At 41.5% G+C, this 19,443-nt stretch overlaps 1 protein-coding gene and 2 pseudogenes across 6 annotated transcripts in view; all 3 read left to right on the top strand.

The window, feature by feature from the left end:
• The window catches only part of GPR160 (G protein-coupled receptor 160), a 305,594-nt gene that overhangs the window by 10,106 nt on the left and 276,045 nt on the right, over positions 1-19,443 (top strand). The window lies entirely within an intron of this gene.
• On the top strand, positions 10,257-10,385 carry LOC126949383 (uncharacterized; annotated as a pseudogene).
• On the top strand, positions 15,237-17,580 carry LOC126947538 (N-lysine methyltransferase KMT5A-like; annotated as a pseudogene).

A 19,443-nucleotide genomic window follows, 5' to 3' on the forward strand; every position in this document is an offset into this window, starting at 1 on the left:
CCTCTTCAGGCTTGCTCCATCCGTGGCGTGGCCTGTGCGCTGGCAGCATGGCATCACCTGGGAGCTTGTTAGAAATGCAAAATCTCAGGCTCGCCCCAGACATATTGAATCAGAATCTGTCTTTTAACAAGATCCATATTCAAATTTCAGAAGTCTTAGTCCCTGAGGCCACCACCTTACCAGTTACGGTGGGCTGGCATTAATTACCTCTGATCTGTGAATATACATACAATTTTTCCTATTTCCCTGATATTAGGATGTACCACTGTGTCTATTTCCTACATTTTTCCTGTTTCCATACATTTTTCCTATTTCCCTAATATTGGGATGTACCACTGGTTTGCATCCTCGTATCTCCCTTAACGTAAGACCATCTAAGGACAACAGCAGGCTCCCCTCAGTAACACCGGTTCAGGGATCAGCAGGATCCCATCTCATCCCCCTGTGAGAAGCCCTGCACAGCTTTATCTTGCATCTGTCATTTAACATAATACCATCAGCATTTTCCTGTTACCTAGTTTTTCTCTCAATAATAACAAATTTTATCTTTCATGGCTGCAGGTGGTAGTCCATCTTATGACTGTCTCATAATTCATTTGACTCATTCCCTAATGTTTAGACATTAAGTTGTTTTGGTTCTTTTGGAGACAGGGGAGGGTGTACTGTGGGCTATTACAAGTATGCCGAATTTACGCAGTAATTATTTCCTTCAACCCAGATTATTTTCTGATGATGAATTACCAGAGTGCAGCCACTGGGTCAAAAGGCGTGAACATTTTAAACCCTCCTTAAATGCCCCAGGAGTATAGGAAGTGCCCTGACATTGTGCCCTCCCAGACACTGGGTAGTGTGGTCTGTAGACAACTCCAGGGAGCAGGGTCATGCCTCATTCGCATCACGCCTCCAGGGCTGGTGTAGAGCCAACTCTGAGGGTCACTCTAAGGGGGACCTAGGGGAATGGAAAGGAAGTGACAGAAGGATGGGCAAGCTGCCCGTGGTGGTGGTGCTCCTTTCCTCCTGGCCTGAGTCCTCTGTCACAGTAGATGTCACGGACCAGGCAGCAGCCTTCCTCAGGGTGTGTCCACAAAGTTTAGCCTTTCCTCCTGGCACCCATCTTCCAGTGGCTTGGGAGCTGGAGCCGGCGGTGGAGGCCTGAAATGACTACTCGGTGAGTCTGGAACCTGCTGGACCTGATTGCTGCCAAGCTTGTTTTTGTTTCATGAGTCTGAGACTGTTAAGTTCTCTAATACTTCTTTCCTCTCACCAGCAGACCAAGAACCTGATATTAAGTAAACTTTATTCTGAAAGGTACACTCAAACAATTTCTTTTTTTTTTTTTTTGAGACTGAATTTCACTCTTGTTGACCAGGCTGGAATGCAGTGGTGTGTTCTCGGCTCAATGCAACCTCCCACCTCTCAGGTTTAAGTGATTCTCCTGCCTCAGCCTCCCAAGTAGCTGGGATTACAGGTGCCTGCCACCACACCCACCTAATTTTCTTCCTCTTCGTCTTTTTGGTTGTTGTTGTTGTTGTTGTTGAGATGGAGTTTCGCTCTTGTAGCCCAGGCTGGAGTGCAATGGCGCGATCTCAGCTCACCACAACCTTCACCTCCCAGGTTCAAGTGATTCTCCTGCCTTGGCCTCCTGAGTAACTGGTATTACAGGCGCCTGCCTCCATGCTCGGCTAATTTTTTTTTTTTTGAAACGGAGTTTTGCTCTTGTTGCCCAGGCTGGAGTACAATGGCGCGATCTCGTCTCACCATAACCTTCACCTGCCAGGTTCAAGTGATTCTCCTACCTCAGCCTCCCAAGTAGCTGGTATTACAGGCATGCACCACCATGCCCACCTAATTTTTTTGTATTTTTAGTAGAGGTGGGGTTTCTCCATATTGGTCAGGCTGGTCTTGAACTCCCGACCTCAGGCAATCCACCTGCCTCAGCTTCCCAAAGTGCTGGGATTACAGGCGTGAGCCACAGTGCCCGGTTGACAATTAAATTTTTAAAAATTGAAACATCAGTATTGTATATGTGATTAAGTCATAATTTGAACTTTGATGCCTGGAATACATTTTTCATCCTCCTTAAAAGTTTTTGGAGTAAATAAGTGAATTAATATACAATGAGTTTGATTCTGTTGCATTATTTACATATGTTAAATGTATTTTTGTTTGTATCATGACATAATTAAAACATTTAAAAATGAGTACCAAACTCTTAGCCATTTATATTAACTATTTGACATGGGCAACAGAAACGCACACTGCTGTACCTCCTGAAAATTCATGTGATTAATTGATGCTGAATTTGTCCAGTAGTATGTCTTTTGGGGGGCATTTTTAAGTATTTAAAAATTTTCGAGGTACATACAGTAAAATGCACAGATCTTAAGTGTTTAGTTTTGATAAATGTATGCACCTATGTAAACAACATTCCTGTCAAGACACAGAACATTTTCATGCTTCAGGCAGTTCTCTCATGCTACTTTGCAATCAGTCCAGAGGCACTTGCTGTTCTGATTTCCAGCACCATAAATGAGCATTGTCTGTTCTTCAACTTCATATAAATGGATTGTGATATATAGTAGACAAAAAAAGTGGCTGCTTTTGTTCAACATAATGCTTTTGAGATTTATACATGCGTGACTCTGTAATTCTTTATTGGTAACTAATATTACATTCTTTGAATATACTCCAATTTAGCCATTCTCCTTTGATGATCACTTGGGTTGTTTCCAGTTTTGGGCTATTGTGAATAAAGCTGCCATGGCTGAGCATGGCAGCTCATACCTGTCATAGCAGCACTTTGGGAAGTCAAGGTGGGAAGATCACTTGAGTCCAGGATTTCGAGACCAGCCTGGGCAACATAGCAAGATTCTGTACCTTAAAAAAAAAATTGTTATTAGCTGGGTATCATGGCAGGCACCTGTAACCCCAGCTGCTAGGGAGGCTGAGGCATGAGAATTACGTGAACCTGGGAGGCAGAGGTTGCAGTAAGCTGAGATCGTGCCACTGCACTCCAGCCTGGGCGAAACAGCGAGACCCTGTCTCAAAAAAAAAAAAAAAAAAATTGTTAAAAAAAATAGCTGCTATGAATATTCTTGTATAAGTCTTTTTTAAAAAACAGCTTTATTGAGGTATAATTTATATGCCATAAAACCTGTTCATTATGTACAATTCTATGGTTTTTAGTAATTGATAGGTTTGTGCAGCCATCACCATAACCCAGTTTTTGACTTTTTGTCACCCCCAAATTTCTCTCTGCCAGTATACAATCAGTTCCCACCTCTAGCCCCAGACAACCATTGAACTTCTGTCTCTTGCCTTGTCTGGGAAATTTCAAATTAGAGGAATCTTGGATTATATAGTTTTTTGTGTCAGGCATCTCTCACTTAGCACATTTTTGAGGTTCATCCGTGTTGCAGCGTGGATCAGTAGCTTGCTGCTTTGTATTGTTGAATAGCATACAGTTTTATAAATATACTACATTTTATTTATCCACTCAGCAGTTGATGAACATTTGAATTGTTCCCAGGGCTTGGCTGTTATGAATAATGATGCTGTGAATGAGGTAATGTTGCTATCTACAAGTGTTAATATAGACCTTATTTACATTTCTCTTGAGTAGATTTGTATGGGTATAATTGTGGAGTCATGTGGTAAGTTTATGTTTAACTTTTTAAGAAACTGCCAAACTATTTTCCAAAAGCGGCTGTACAGTGTTAGAGTCCCACTAACAGTGTTTGAGGGTTCTCTACATTCTTGCTGACATTTGAAATTGTTACTCGTTCTTATTATAGATATTCCAAAGGGTATATAATGGTGTCTCATTGCAGTTTTAATTTGCATTTCCCTAATGACTAATGATGTTGAGTTCCTTTTCATGTGCTTATTAGTTACTTGTATGTCTTCTTTTTTATTGGATATTTGATCTATATTGATATTGTTATAGATATATATCATCTTCGACGACATGTCTAGTTACACCTTTTGCCCCTCTTTTTTTTTTGAGATGGAGTCTGGCTCTATCGCCCAGGTTGGAGTGCAGTGGCGCGACCTCGGCTCACTGCAACCTCCGCCTCCTGGACTCACGCCATTCTCCTGCCTCAGCCTCCCGAGCAGCTGGGACTACAGGCGCCCATCACCATGCTCAGCTAGTTTTTTTTGTATTTTTAGTAGAGACGGGGTTTCACCGTGTTCGCCAGGATGGTCTCGATCTCCTGACCTCGTGATCCGTCTGCCTCAGCCTCCCAAAGTGCTGCCCCATTTTTAAATTGGGTTATTTCTCACCACCCTCTTACTGAGGTTCAAGAATTTTAAGATATATATCTAGATGCAAATTCTGTATCAAATATATGGTTTGGGGCTGGGCGCAGTGGCTCACACCTGTAATCCCAGCACTTTGGGAGGCCGAGGCCAGCAGATCACCTGAGGTCAGGAGTTCAAGATCAGCCTGGCCAACATGGCGAAACCCCGTCTCTACTAAAAATACAAAAATTAGGTGGGCGTGATGGCATGCGCCTGTAATTGCAGCTACTCTGGAGGCTGAGGCAGAAGAATTGCCTACTCTGGAGGCTGAGGCAGAAGAAGAACCCGGGGGGTGGAGGTTGCAGTGAGCCAGGATCGCACCACTGCACTCCAGCTTGGGAGACAGGGCGAAACTCTGTCTCGAAAAATAAAAAAATGAAAAACAAATATATAGTTTGAAAATATTTTCCCCAAACCCATGACGTTTTCCCTAATGGTGCCTTTTAAAGAAAAAAAAAGTTTTAAATTTTGATGAAGCCTAAGTTGTTGATTTCTTTTATGGTTTGTGTTTTTAATCTCATATCTAATAAATACTTGCCGAACCTTATACAAGTCTTGTGGACATGTTTTGTTTTGTTTTTGAGATGGAGTCTCACTCTGTCACCCAGGCTGGAGTGTAATGGCACATTCTCGGCTCACTGCAACCTCCACCTCCCAGGCTCCAGTGAATCCCCTGCCTCAGCCTCCTAAGTAGCTGGGATTACAGGTGCACGCCACCATGCTCGGCTAATTTTTGTATTTTGGGGAGAGACATGGTTTCACAATGTTGACCAGGCTGATCTCGAACTCCTGACCTCAAGTGATCCGCCCACCTTGGCCTCCCAAAGTGTTGGGATTACAGGCGTGAGCCTCTACGCCTGGCCAACATGTTTTAATTACTCCTAGGTAAATATCTAGCAGTAGAAGTACTGGATCATAGGATAAGCGTATGTTGAAATGCCACACTATTTTCCAAGGGGATATACCATTTTACACCTCAAACAGCAGTGTATGAGAGTTCTCGTTACTCTACATCTTTTCTAATATTTGGTATTGTTGGTCTTTCTGATTTTAGTCATTCTGATGAAATTGTATGTCATTGTCATTTTAATTAGCTTTATCCTGATAACTAATGATGTTGAGTACCTTTTTGTGTGCTATTGACCATTTGTACATATTCTTTTTGGAATGTCTTTTCAAGTGTTTTGCCCATTTTTGTTTGAGTAGTTTGACTTTTTGCTATTCATTTGTAGGCACTCTTTATATATGTAGTCTGGTAGTCTGGGCACAAGTCTTTTGTTAGATACATGTGTTGTAAGCATTTTCTCCCAGTCTGTTATTGCCTTTTCATTTTCTTATGATGAACAGAAGAATCTAATTTTAATGACTTCACTTTATCAATTTTTTTTCTTTTATATTTGGTGCTTTTTGTGTTTTGTTTGAGACTTCTTTGCTCCAAGGTTGCAAACATATTCTCCTTTGTTTTCCTTGTAGAGTCTTACATTTTATAGTTAGGCCTGTGATCTCGCCTGAGTTAATTTGTGTTAATGATGTGAAGTGGGGTTAAGGTCCTTTTTTTTTTTCATACGGTTATCCAGTTAGTCCAGCACAATGTTTTGAAACGACTTTCCTTTCCTGCATTGAATTGCATTGGTACTTTCTTATAAATCAAGTGGACTGGTTTGAACTCTCTTCTGTCAACCTGTTTGTTCTTAAGCTCATTGTCTTGAGTTCTGTAATTTATAAGTCTTGAAATCAGGTAGTGTAAGTCGTCCAACTTTGTTTTTGACTATTCTGACCCTTTGTGTTTTCATATACATTTTAGCATCAGCTTGTCAATATCTTTAAAAAAGAAAAAGGCCTGGATTTTGATCAGAACTACATTGAATCAACTAATCTGGGGAGGATGACATGTTAATAATATTAATCTTCTTATCCATGAACATGGCATATCTCTATTAAGGTCTTTAGTTTTCTTTGGCAGAGTTTTGTAGCTTTTAGCATTGACATTTTGTAAAAATTTATAAATTTATAAAAATTTATTCTTATTTTATGTTTTTGAGTCTATTGGAAATGATGTATTTTCCTTCATTTTTCAGTTTTGTTGCTATATATACCAATGTGGTTTTAAAAATTGACCTGTGGTCTTACTAAATTCATTTATTAATTCCAGTAGATTTTTTGTAAGTACCTTAGGATTATCAATATACATAAATGTCATCTACAAATAGTTTTATCTTATCCTTTCTAATCTGTATGCCTTTCTTTTATTTTCTTGCCTTACTGAATGGGCTAGGATGTCCTAAAATGTTGAGTAGAAGTGGTAAGGGCAGATATCCTTACCTTGTTTCCAATTTTAGGGGCAAAATGGTCAGTCTTTCACACTTAAGTATAATCACAGCTATAGATTTTTCACAGATGTTCCTTATCAGGTTGAGGAAACCATCAGTTTCCTACTTTGCTGAGAGGTTTTTATCATGAATGGTTGTTGAATTTTGTCCAAAGATTTTTCTGCATCTCTCAAGATGGCCATATGCTTGTTTTCTGTATTTGGTAATGTGAATATATTTATTTGTCATCTGTTGGCCCTTTCTCCTCACCTCAAATTAGGGAAAAGACCACAGTTACCCTTTTTTTTTTTTTTAAATTACTTAGCTTTAACACTTGAATATCTTAGCATTGTTCATGGAATATAGGTTCAAGAACATGATTTAGACAGTTTGAATCAGGCAATTTCCATAAAATATTTTATAAACTAAAAAGCAACGTGTGTGTGTGTGTGTCGAGTTATTTGGTTTGAGAGCCCTGCCTGCCTAACAAACTTATCTTAAACTCTCATCATTAGTCTCATGCTTAAAAAAAAAAAAAAAAAAGTCTCATTTAAGTAGAGACTTGAGGCGGTTGAGGGAGCAAGCTACGTGAGTGTAAGAAAGAAGACCATCCCAGGCAGAATGGTCTTCTGAGACACAAGTTCAAAGGCCCTGAGGTCCCAGAGGTATCCAGAAAACTGTCTCTTCAAAATTGCTTTTGCCTGACATTGAAGCAGACAGCAGGAGCTAAGAAAACATCATCACCTTCTGGCAGAATAGAAGGACTGAGCTGCTCAGGTCAAATCACTGTGGTAAAATATACCTAAAATTTACCATCTTTACCATTTTTAAGTGTACAGGTCAGTGGCATTAAGTTCATTCACATTGTTGTGCAACTGATACTACTATCTATGCATCTTCAGAACTTTTTCATCCCGTGCTGAACACCTGCACCCATTAAACAGTAACTCCCCATTCTCCCCTTCTCCTAGCTCCTGGCTACTATTTACTTTTTGTCTATGAATTTGATTACTCTGGGTACCTCATATATATGGAATCATATGATATTTATCATTTTCTGTCTACTTATTCACTTAGTATAATGTCTTAGGGGATTCATCCACCTTTAGCATGTATCAGAATTTCTTTTTTTTTTTTTTTTCTTTTTTTTGAGATGAAGTCTTGCTCTGTCACCCAGGGTGGAATGCAGTGGTCTGATCTCGGCTCACTGCAACCTCTGCCTCCCAAATTCAAGGGATTCTCCTGCCTCAGCCTCCCTAGTAGCTGGAATTACCGGCATCTGCCACCATGCCCAGCTATTTTTTGTATTTTTAGTAGAGACAGGGTTTTGCCATGTTGGCCAGGCTGGTCTCAAACTCCTGACCACAGGTGATCTGCCCACCTTGGCCTCCCAAAGTGTTGGGATTACAGGCGTGAGTCACCATGCCCGGCCAGGATTTCATTTCCTTTTAAGACTCAATAATATTCTACTGTATGGCTATAAAGTCAATCTTAGGAAATGTGTATGTTATATTTCTGAATCCTGAGAGAATGGAAACAAAACAGGTAGAATGGTAGTGGGGCAAGCTGGCATAGGTCTGGGATACTGTTATGAAAGACTTATAGGAGTACTGGACCTTGGCTGATTGGGCAGGCTACCCCTGACAGTGTGATGGTGAAAAAAGGGTCTCCTTTAGGTGGTTGGTCTGGTTCAGTTTCTCAGCAATGATGAATAACCATGGTTTCAGAAAGCATGAAGAATGTCATAACCTCTCTGGTGGTTGAGTCATACAAGGAGCCACATTCAGAAGCCAGGGATGGAGAGTGGGGTCTCAGGGACTATTGAGCACAGATTTCTGATGGCTACTTTCCAGATCATTGTATGCTTAAGCCCTTTATTTTGCTTAAGAAAGCAAGCTAAAGGACATGATAGTCATTGAGAACCAGGAGGCAATCTCTAGTTCAGATGTTCTTTTAAAAACTCTTTTTAGGCCGGGCACAGTGGCTCACACCTATAATCCCAGCACTTTGGGAGGCCGAGGCAGGCGGATCATGAGGTCAGGAGATCGAGACGATCCTGGCTAACACGGTGAAACCCCGTCTCTCCTAAAAAATACAAAAAAATTAGCCAGGCGTGGTGGCGGGCGCCTGTAGTCCCAGCTACTAGGGAGGCTGAGGCAGGAGAATGGCGTGAACCCGGGAGGCGGAGCTTGCAGTGAGCCGAGATCGCACCACTGCACTCCAGCCTCGGTGACAGAGCGAGACTCCATCTCAAAAAAAAAAAAAAACAAAAAAAACAAAAAAACCCACTATTTTTAAACCTCTTCTGTAAGCATGTTTGCTAAGCAGTCAGCCCATAAGTATCTGAATAACTTCTGTTCTTATAATCGTTTATCGCTCTTATTAATCCCATTCCCATATTTGTTGATTTTTTAGATATATTTCTATTTCTTGATATTGTTCTTAAAACTCAGTACCTGGATGAGTAGTACAAGGTATGCAACTCCTTTCTCCTTAATTCTAAACCTTACACTTGTATTAATTATCTGTTTCCATCAAAATGATGACGAGGTGAATACATGTGTAGAATTTGCAGTCAATAAAATACAGTCACATTGTCAGGGAAGGTTATGTGAAAATATACATCACCAGAATACTAATTTATAAGCAAACATAAGGCATTGAGTAAAAATTCGTGGTGGCTTTATAGAAAAATGAATCGTGTCAGTGTAACCTGATTTGTTTTCAAGAACATTTTAAGGATCTGGAGGAAGCACGAGACATAGTCTTCACTTTCTCATGCTATTGATTTCATTATGAATGACATAATCAACAGCAACCCGGGGAAACAGATCAGCTCACATGATACCACAGTTAGATGGTGAGAAGGTGACACAGAGACATTATCAAGGATATGGTTCCAGTGCGAGAGGTCAGTCTGGGAACCGTTCTGTTTAATCAGTTTTAATCCGTAACTGGTGGCATATTAGTATGTTTGTGAGAAATACTAGAGACAGAAGTCAAAATAACCTATATTAATGGGGTACAGTATTTATAAAATACTGGATAAAATCAAATGAAGGTGAATTAATTTTGTAAGTAAGAGGTTCAAATTGGAGAATGATTGGCGTCGTGCCGATTTTTGGCAGAAAAAGCCCATGGGCCGTGGTGAATCACAAGGTGGTTGAACCATCACAGTAACTATAATGTGGGTATATGCAGAATACCACATTTCATACATCAGTGCTCTAGTTAATACTTGTATGAGACTGAAAGCAGGCAAATGATACAGTGAAGTCATTTCGTAACTGGCAATACCAAGACTTCTGAGAACTATGGTTAGCTTGAGTGCATACTATGTGTGTGTGGCATTAAGTACATTCACTATGTAAAGAGGACCTTACAAAATGTATACAGGAGCTGCAGGAGAGCAAAACAATTATTTAAGTTGAGACATCTGGTCAAGATGGCACAGGGGTTCAGGCTCCAAACACCTAGCAAAGGTAGTTATAATATAAAAAGGGTAACCAAATAAGTATAACTGGGCTATGGTCATTCTAGTTACCTAGAACGTAAGTTGAAATACAAAGGGGTAAGCAGGCTCAAGCTGCAGGCCTCTCCAGCAGAGGCAACCAGGAACTCAGGTTTTTTAGAATAAAGGGATATAGCTTTGTGCAGTGGCCATTTCATAGCCAGTGAAGTTTATCTGAGACACTTCCTAATGGAAAACTTTTCTCAGTACCCTGCCATGGTGAAATATGGTTGGCACTGGCAATTTTTGAGACTCTGTGGAGGCTGAACTTAAAACTAAAAACATTAAAAAAAAGAGAAGATGGGGATGTAAAAGTATCCACATGAGCTGAGACCAAGGAGTTGGAGCCAAGCTCCAGGGAATGTAAATTGGGAGAATAACCAAGTTTCTCCCATACCTCTAAGAAACACTGGCTACACTGAAATCAGAGATCGCAGTGCCCTCCCTCCCAAACCTAAGAAAGAAGGCTGGAAAAGATGGTTTACCTGAAAGGAATGGGCTTCTGGAAGTTTCAGAGACAAAGACGCAGCTTCAGAACCAGAAGCTGAGCCATGCTGCTTTCTTGGCCCAGGGCCTGGATCCGCAGTGTCGCTGATACCACAACTGAGCAGGAACACCAAGTGGCATTTTGAGACCTGGTTTGGAAGAAGTCCTGAGAGGCCAGGTGGAGGGACTGAAAGCTGTCTGGGAAGAGAGAGAGTGGGGAAAGATACAGCAATCGAAAACTCCTACTCAAAGTAAGCTTGCAAAGCAAAAGTTTAAAATACATGAAGACACAGATGTAGAGTTGAAAATTTGTTCAAGCAAGACACGAATTTACTAAAAGTGAAATTAGCAGTTGGAATTCCTGGAAATGACAATAAAATAAGTATGTTTAGAATTCTTAAGATGAATGAAGTCTTGCAGTAGATAAAAATTATGAAGTAGAAGTAAGGGAGAGGGATAGGAAAAAGAACCAGTTAGAACAGTTTTGTATTAAGTAAAATGGGCTAAAATGCTTTAAAAAGATAAAAAATGCAATGGGTCAAATCCAATATGAACTTACTTCTCTTGTGTAGCAGGCCTGGGTGGGTATTTCAGGCCACTAGGTGGCTGTCCCCTCAGGGACCCAGCTGACGGCACCCACATGGGTTTCAGAATTGCTTTGCTTTCCCACAGGAAGTGGGTGGTGGGGAATAAGCTAGGCCAGAAATGGTCTCCCTCGTGTCTGCGCACGCCCCACCGGCCATACCTAATTGCTGGGGAGCCTGGGAAATAGAGGTCAGCCACGTGCCTGGGAAAAAGAAGGGAAGATAAAATGGAGAATAAGTTTCTGCCATACCTCTAAGAAACAGATTTCTCATCAGCAATAGAACTGAAAACACAAGAGAGTATTATCTTCAACTTAGAATTCAATACCAGTTAAACCGCCATTCAAAAATGGTGATCAGCAGTCCCTATGAAAGAAAAATTGGCAATATCTAACAAAATTATATAAGCATTCACCCTTTGACCTAATGGCCCCACTTCTAGTAATTATTCCAGAGGAAACACCCTCACAAAATAACTAAGAATATGTGCAGAAGGTTGTTCATTGCTACAATATTTGCAGATAGAACAAATTTGGAAACCTATATGTCCACTCATAGAACTCTGGCTGAATAAACTATAGTATATCTACATAATACAGCCATAAAAACAATTTTTGAAAAATTAAAAAGGAAGATAGCTGTTAACAAAGATGAAGTGCTTTCTAGGATGTTTTAAGGGGCAATAAAGAGTCACAAAAAGTATATCTAATGTGCTACCTTGTATTTAAGATGGAAAGGGAAATAACCACACATGTACACACACACACACACACACACACACACACACACTTATTTTTGTAGAAAGATGCACGGGAACCATAAACGAGAAATAAATGATAGGGGGTGGGTAGATATTGGTGGAGGAAATAAGTATGGAAATGAGACTTTTCTGAGCATACCTTTTTTATATAGTTTTGATTTTGAACCATGTAAATATTTTATATATTCAATTATGTAAAATTAAAATGAAATAAAAATAATGAAACAAAGGAAATCCTGTCATTGAATGTACAAAGAGAAACTAATAATCAAAACACTATATCAAATTGATTACATAGATACAAGGAAAGAATTCAGATAACTTTTTAGCAGAGTACTCAGACTATACAAGCTTAGTGGAATATAGTCAAGGGACAAAAAATATGGAAAAATGTTAGGCTTTATTTACATGGTTAATTGTTGGCAATGCTATCAGTGTAGTAACTCTGAAACTACTTAATATGTATTGTAGTTTGAATCAATATACTAATGTCATTGGGACCAGGTTCTTTTTTGTTGTTAATTTCTTCAATGAAATTCTACATTCAGTCACAAGAGTTGGAGTCGGCTTCCTGCGGGGACCCTTCCTGATCCTTTAAGTTGATCTCTAATTTGCTATTAATGTTGCTTCCTGCCCTTTTATTTTCTTCAACTTTTAAGTTCAGGGGTACATGTGCAGGATGTGGAGGTTTGTTACACAGGGAAACAAGTGCCATGGTGGTTTGCTGTATAGATCATCCCATCACCTAGGTATTAAGCCCAGCATCCATTAGCTGTTCTTCCTGATGCTTTTCCTCTCTCCACTCCCCACTCTAGCAGGCCCAAGTGTGTGGTGGTCCCCACCATATGTCCATGTGGGAACCAGATTCTTGCTGTGGGAGATGATCTTTCAAGTATGTATTTCACTATTTCACAAACACTGAAATAAGGTGAGGAAGAATCCTGTGATGGTAGCTTTGCTTTGGAGGTATCAGTGTGCTACCCAGATTCTAGTTTCAAAATACCATATTTTACTAAAAAAACAGGGCTCCATGAAAAAAATGACCCCCAGAAGTACAACGTGCCAAAGCAGTCACGTGCTCAGCAACTGGGAAGGTAAATGATATATATGGGAGCCAGCCTAAAGGAACCCTGCCTGACAAGATGATTTGGAAAATTTTAAGCATTCAAAAGAAGAATGATGGCAGTGAATTATAACACATTTAATAAAAATAAATCAGGCGGGGCGCGGTGGCTCAAGCCTGTAATCCCTGCACTTTGGGAGGCCGAGATGAGCGGATCACGACGTCAGGAGATCAAGACCAACCTGGCTAACCTGGTGAAACCCTGTCTCTACTAAAAAATACAAAAAACTAGCCAGGCGAGGTGGCGGGCGCCTGTAGTCCCAGCTACTCGGGAGGCTGAGGCAGGAGAATGGCGTAAACCTGGGAGGCGGAGCTTGCAGTGAGCTGAGATCCAGCCACTGCACTCCAACCTGGGCGGCAGAGCGAGACTCCGTCTCAAAAAAAAAAAAAAAAAATCAATGAATCCATATGTATTTCTAGAAACAATTGCCAGCTCATGAAAGCCAAATGAATCTTAGAATTAGAAACTTACTATTTTACAACTCCCACTATGGTGATTAATTCAGGCAGGGATGATAAACGTATGCTAAAACTATCAGGTGAAACTTTGTTATGCAACAGATTAGTCTAACAGTCTCAAAGTATTAATTATAAAGGGAAAAGGTCCTCTACAATAGGAAAATGGACGAGGCGAGGTGGCTCATGCCTGTTAATCCCACCACTTTGGGAGGCGTAGGAAGGATAATTGCTTGAGGCTAGGAGTTCAAGACCAGCCTGGGCAACAGCAAGACCCATCTCTACAAAACAATATTTAAAAAAAAAAATTAACTGGGCATGGTTGTACACACCTCTATAGTCCTAGCTACTCAGCAGGCTGAGGTGGGAAGATCACTTGAGCCCAGGAGTTCCAGGTTACAGTGAGCTATGACTGTACTACTGCACTCCAGCTACAGCAACACAGTGAGACCCTGTCTCAAAATAATACTAATAAGAAAAAGAAAAAGAAATATGGCAAACACCTCCTTAATCAAGTGACCTAACTTCACATGACCAGTAATGAGATATGACATAATGGGATGTATCATCTAGATAGTTTTCTTACCAGAAATGTTTAATATTGAGAAAACAATTAGACAAATCGAGATTATATGATATTTTACAAGATAACTGACCTGGACTCTTCAAAAATGTCAGTATTGCTGGGCATGGTGGCTCACGCTTGTAATCCCAGCACTTTGGGAGGCCCAGGGGGGTGGATTGCTTGAGGTCAGGAGTTCGAGACCAGCCTGACAACATAGTGAAACCCCAACTCTACTAATAACACAAAAATTAGCCAGGCATGGTGGCGGGCACCTGTAATCCCAACTATTGGGAGGCTGAGGCCGGAGAATCGCTTGAACCTGGGAGGCGGAGGTTGCAGTGAGTCTAGATGGCGCCACTACACTCCAGCCTGGGTGACAGAGTGAGACTCTGTCTCAAAAAAAAAGAAAAAAAAAGTCAGTATCCTGAAAGATAAACAACAACACATTATCCAAAATTAAAAGAGACTAACAAGACATGACAAATATGTGATCCTTGATTGGATTTTGTAAAAAAAAAAAAAATCTCTAACAACATTGGGACAGTTTTAATATGGACAGTGTATTAGATACTATACCATTTAATTTAATTTCATTAATATTTATGGGACAACTTTTAATTAATGGGACAGTTTTAATATGGACTATGTACTAAATACTATATAATTTCATACATAAAATGATGATATCATAGTCATAAAAATGGCTATCCAATTATAAGATAAATCATCATAGGAAAAGTTTGAAAATATAGAGATAAAGTCTTGTAAGACCACACTAAGATAACCATCATTAACACTTTGGTATATTTCCATCTAATCTACATATATTTAAACAAAATTGAATTGTACTCTACATGGTTTTTATGTTCCTTCTACTTGTTCCATATTATAATTATTGGCAAGTCTCCATTAAATAGTCCTCAAAGATATTCTTTTAAATGGTTATATACTATCTCTGTCCATTTTCATATTTTTAAATTTCAAGGCCATGTGCGGTGGCTCCTGCCTGGAATCCCAGCACTTTGGGAGGTGGAGGTGGGAGCATCGCTTGAGGCAGGGAGTTTGAGACCAGTGTGGGCAACATACGGAGACATCGTCTCTATGATTTTAGAATAAATAAATAAAAATAAATTCCAATTTTTTTATTTTATGAGGTTTAGTTTATGATATTTTATTCAATCAACCTGCCATCCGTTTTAAGACATCATTATTTTATGTGTCACTAAAAAGAAAATGATCCTGAGGTGGGTGTGTCGGGCCCTGCTGGCCTAGCGGCAGGAGGGGGACGTCGGCTCCCACTACAGCCCTCCAAAGAGCTCTGCGCCGTGAGCGCCCCTCCCCCACATCCCTGGGGTCCCCCTCTCCAGGCAGGAAGATGTCCAAGACCCCTGCGGCGGAGGCAGCAGCGGGGTGACAGTGATGGCCCCGGGCCTGCAGATAGTGGAGCAGAGGGGTCCAGGGAGGTGCAGCACCGACGTTGGGGAGAATGTATGTCGTGGCAATCAAACATCTTTTCCTACGCGAGCCTAACAGATACTCTGGAATGCGTTCCAGCCTTCGGGAGGAGAACTCCGTTACACGTCACAAAGTCAAATGCCAGGGGAAGCCATTAGCTGGAATCCACAGGAAACAAACGCAACATGGAGCACGAAGCCCAAGCACAGAAGATCAAAGACGCCAGGAGAGGACCCCTGGCACCTTTTCCAAACCAAAAATGTGAAGCAGCAGAACTTCCAAAACCTCCAGCCTCGTCTTGTGATTCCACCAATGCAGCTGTCGCCAAGCAAGCCTTGAAATAGCCCATCAAGGGCAAACAGGCCCCTGAAAAAAAACCTCAAGGAAAAATTGCAAACTCACGGATTTCTACCTTGTCTGAAGGAGCTCCAGAAAGAGCAAAGCGGAGCTGCAGTTTGAAGAAAGGGAAAGAATAGATGAATTGATTGAAAGCAGGAAGGAAAGAAGGAGTGAAGACTGACCTCATCGATGACAAAGGCTGAGTGTAAACACCAGAGGCAGCTCTCCCGTGGCGCCTTTGTGGTAGAAAAGCACGGGAGCCTCACGGAGATCACCGACACCACGGGACCCCTCCACGGTGGATCTCCGTGGATCTTTGCAGTAGCTGAGATCACGCCACTGCACTCCATCCTGGGAGGCAGAGTGAGACTCCAGCTCAAATTAAGTAGATGACTGAATGAATGAATGAATGAATGAATGAATGTTACAGGTTTCCAAGGTGGGCTGAAACAGATGGCTTTATATTACCAAAACTTTTACATTCTAGTTGTTTTTGTGCTTTTTTTTTTTTTAAAATACAAGTTGAACGTTTTGTGCTTCCCATGCATGCAGTCAAAAACTCAGCATAGGCCGGGCGCGGTGGCCTGTAATCCCAGCACTTTGGGAGGCCGAGGCGCGCGGATCATGAGGTCAGGAGATCGAGACCATCCTGGCGAACACGGCAAAACCCCGTCTCTACTAAAAAAATACAAAAAAATTAGCCGGGCGTGGTGGTGGGCACCTGTAGTCCCAGCTACCCGGGAGGCCGAGGCAGGAGAATGGCATGAACCCGGGAGGCGGAGCTTACAGTGAGCAGAGATCGAGCCACTGCACTCCAGCCTGGGCGACAGAGCGAGACTCTGTCTCAAAAAACAAAAAACAAAAACAAAACAAAACAAAAAAAACTCAGTATACAGGCCAGGCGCGGTGGCTTACACCTGTAATCCCAGCACTTTGGGAGGCCAAGGCAGGCGGATCACTTGAGGTCAGGAGATTGAGACCAGCCTGGCCAACATGGTGAAACCCTGTCTCTACTAAAAATACAAAAATTAGCCAGGCGTGGTGGCATATGCCTGTAATCCCAGCTACTGGGGAAGCTGAGGCAGGAGAATTGCTTGAACCCGGGAGGTGGAGGCTGCAGTGAGCTGAGATCCTGCTGTTGCACTCCAGCCTGGGTGACAGAGTGAGACAGTGTCTCAAAAACAAACAACAACAAAAAAGAAAAAAAAAAAAAAAAGCTCAGCACAGGATTAGAGCCAAACGCCAGGCGAGTCTCCTTTCTCCAGTGGAAGAGCTGGGACGTGTCCCCCACACCCGCGATGAGGTATGAGGAAGACGCTGTCTCCCAAAGGCTTGGACGGGATGGCTCCAAGCTCTTGTTCTCCTAACATCTGGACAGGCGCTCTTTGAAGTGTATGAATATATTTTTATAAGGTTTGGCAGTAAACTTGTCTTCAGTGTGCTTTCTCGAAAGCTTAGTGAGCCCGTGGCCCTGAGCACGGGCCGGCATAGATTTCCTCCTCCACCCACTGCCTCTTTTCTGGGCACCTGGAAGCATCAAGGTGTGAAGTCAAACCAGACGTGTATGAGGAAAGTGTGGCTTGCCTTCCCTGCCAGGCAGAATTTCCTGAAACTGGGCTAATTCTTTGTAGAAATGTGAATGCTGAAAATATTAAAAAATAATAATTGAAAAAACCACAGGAAACAACTTGCATGTACATAGGTCTTGAAGTGAGTGAAGTGGCTGTGTTTTCTCTTTGCGGGTGGGCATTGCTTTTGTTTTTGTAGAAGAGATTGAGATGATACTCTATTCTAATCAAAATTAGAGATTTGTAGTGGGACCAGAAATTACGTACCTAACACTCCTGCCAATTTTCCCCGCGTCCTGCTGGGTTGAAAGTTCCAGAGCTGCTGTCAAGGCCTCATGTTTGTCAGACACCCGCGCCTCCTGTGAGATCGCAGCCATGAGCTGGGGGTGAGTCCACAAGCCCACATCCCCCAAACGGAACTATGCACCCAGGTGTGCGGGCAGGGCCGAGCCCCCCAGGAATCCAGGATAAGGCCAAGGTTTTCACCAGGATTGTCAAGGCTGGAGGATTAGGTGGCTGCCTCGACCCTCCCTACACGGGACCCATTCTTTTTTTTTGGGGGGGGGGTGGGTGGGCAGAGTCTTACTCTGTCACCCAGGCTAGTATAGTGGCATAGTCTTGGCTCACTGCAATCTCCACCTCCCAGGTTCAAGCGATTCTTCTGCCTCAGCCTCCTGCTGGGACTACAGGCGCGCGCCACCATGCCTGGCTAATTTTTTGTATTTTTAGTAGAGACGGGGTTTCACCATGTTGACCAGGCTGGTCTCAAACTCCTGACCTCGTGATCCTCCCGCCTTGGCCTCCCAAAGTGCTGGGATTACAGGCATGAGCCACTGTGCCCAGCTACACAGGACCCATTTTTACTGAATGAGACTCGGGAGTCGTGACCTGGTGTCTCCTGCCCACCGTGGTCCCAGGTAAATCTGAACGGAAGCAGGTATGAGAGTCTGTCCTCACCTTCGATTCCCCCACCCCACCCTGGGCCTCACAACAGTGCTACCTAAAAAAGTCTCTTCCCCCTGTCACCTGCTAACCTGGTGAATGGTCAGCAGAAGAGGATCCGACAGGAGTGTAAATGTGAGATAGTATCTTGGTTGTACCTGTTTGTGGTTTAGCTTTGTATTTAAACAAATAAGGAAATAAACTTGAGAATTATTTGTCATCATAAAGTTGAAACAAAATTATTTAAAAAAATAAAATTTTATTTTAAAATAAAATAGCTAATGAATGTCGTACATTACAATTACATTTCCTTTCTAAACAACTTTTTTGTTTTCCTTTGAATTGTCTGTCTGCTTTGTTTTCTTATCACTAATTCAACCACAGATGCTTCTCTATTGTGTAAATCTTTTGGTATGTTCAAAGATACTTGGAATTTCTGGCCTCCTGGAGAAATTTCTCCCATAGCCATGTGCCCTACTCTAATTTAGATTGTGCACTCTAGATCTGATGCCTAGATAATCTTCACCAACCTCGGAATCCTCGCATTGTACTATACATGGTTTTTCTTCTCTTCTAACGCATCTCATTTCCTGCACTGCATGTATTTCTCTCCTAGTTTATTATTCCTTATTCTGATGACGTATACCTTTCTTTCATTGGCTTCCTCAGAACTTCATGTGAGTAAAATAGTTTTGAGTATGTGGCTTCATTTTATACCTACACTTAATTGACCATTTAGTTTAGTGTAGAATTCTATGTTGTAAATTTTCTTTCATTAAATATTGAAAAGCTTTTTAAAGTAAACTAAATACTTAAATTGTTTGTATAGTTGAGAATTGTACCAATTTGTAGACAACTTGTTTTTTTTCCTTAGTGTGTTTAATTTTTTGAATACTTAATACATTCACATGTTTAGGAGAATGTTCATAGTAGGGAAAAAAAATGTACTGAAGTCTTCATCTCATTCATGACCCCATCTGCAAAGTTCCTACCCCTGTAACCACTGTCTTTAACTTTTTTTTTAAGAGATGGGGTCTTGCCCT

The sequence above is a fragment of the Macaca thibetana genome, chromosome 2 (genome assembly GCF_024542745.1).
Source record: "Macaca thibetana thibetana isolate TM-01 chromosome 2, ASM2454274v1, whole genome shotgun sequence".
In the NCBI taxonomy this organism is placed as follows: domain Eukaryota; kingdom Metazoa; phylum Chordata; class Mammalia; order Primates; family Cercopithecidae; genus Macaca; species Macaca thibetana.